Consider the following 1,112-nt stretch of genomic DNA (forward strand, 5'->3'; position numbering starts at 1 on the left):
TCCGAGATCTGAGAAGACCGACACTGTCAACAATAAGGATGGAGTATATGAGTTTTATGGAACCATAACCATGTTTCTAAGGGTGGTAGCACCCCATACCTTCGGAGATGATCGATGGATTTTGAGAAGACCCCTACCCTAACCTATTTCTTGCTAGCCTCTCCGAATCTCGAGGACGAGATTCATTTTAAGGGTGGTAGATTTGTAACATCCCAAAATTCTAAATTTTGGAATGTTATAAACAAATAGATAGATTTGATTGATTGTGTGAAATTGAGTGAAATTCGAAACCTTTTGAAAGTTAAATGAGAGGGAATAATAGGACTTTCCCAAACTTTCATTTTTGCTTTTATGATCTTCGTGAATTCAAATTCTTTTCATCACAAAACCCTGGAGAGAAGATGACATGACTTCTTCCATTTATTTAAATGACAAGGGGTGTTGAAAATATTTGAATTACATTTGGAAAATATTTCCAACCCAGAAACTTTATGCAACTCAATGATTTTCACGAGCGAAGATAAAATGACTTCTTCAAAACATATGAAATATGAGTTGGGAGTTTCAAAGAATTAAGTTCAAAGTTCTTTTGAATTTATTTTTCAATTTGGAGTTATTTGAATTTTATTCAAATTATTTTTCTCCAAAAATAAAATATATGGAAAATAGGGTAACATGATTCCCTGCATCAGAAAATTGGAGAGAGATAAATTTGAATTCGTTTTGGTATTTTTAAAATGATTTTCATTGGATTTTATTAAAGCAGCAGCAGTGTTTGATTTCTCTGAATTTGTGTGGATTTTATTTGACTCCAGAAAAATGTTGAACTTGTAGGAAATCTTTTTCTGAAAATTCTGATATATTATATGCCTATATAATATATTTATTCTATTCTGTTTTTATTTATTTTTGTCTATGAAAATGATTTTTTTTCAAAAAGAAAACTCTTCGGACCGACTGGGCCGAAGCCCAGCCGGCCCAGCGCCGCGCCAGCCCACCCCGTGTCGTCCCCGATCTCCAGCGGGAGACCGAACCCCGCACGACTCCGCTACCGCCTCGACGTCCATGCCGCGACCGGACTCTCCCCGCCGCCTTTGCCCCTCCTCCACGCC

Source organism: Triticum aestivum, chromosome 7B, assembly GCF_018294505.1.
Source record: "Triticum aestivum cultivar Chinese Spring chromosome 7B, IWGSC CS RefSeq v2.1, whole genome shotgun sequence".
NCBI lineage: Eukaryota > Viridiplantae > Streptophyta > Magnoliopsida > Poales > Poaceae > Triticum > Triticum aestivum.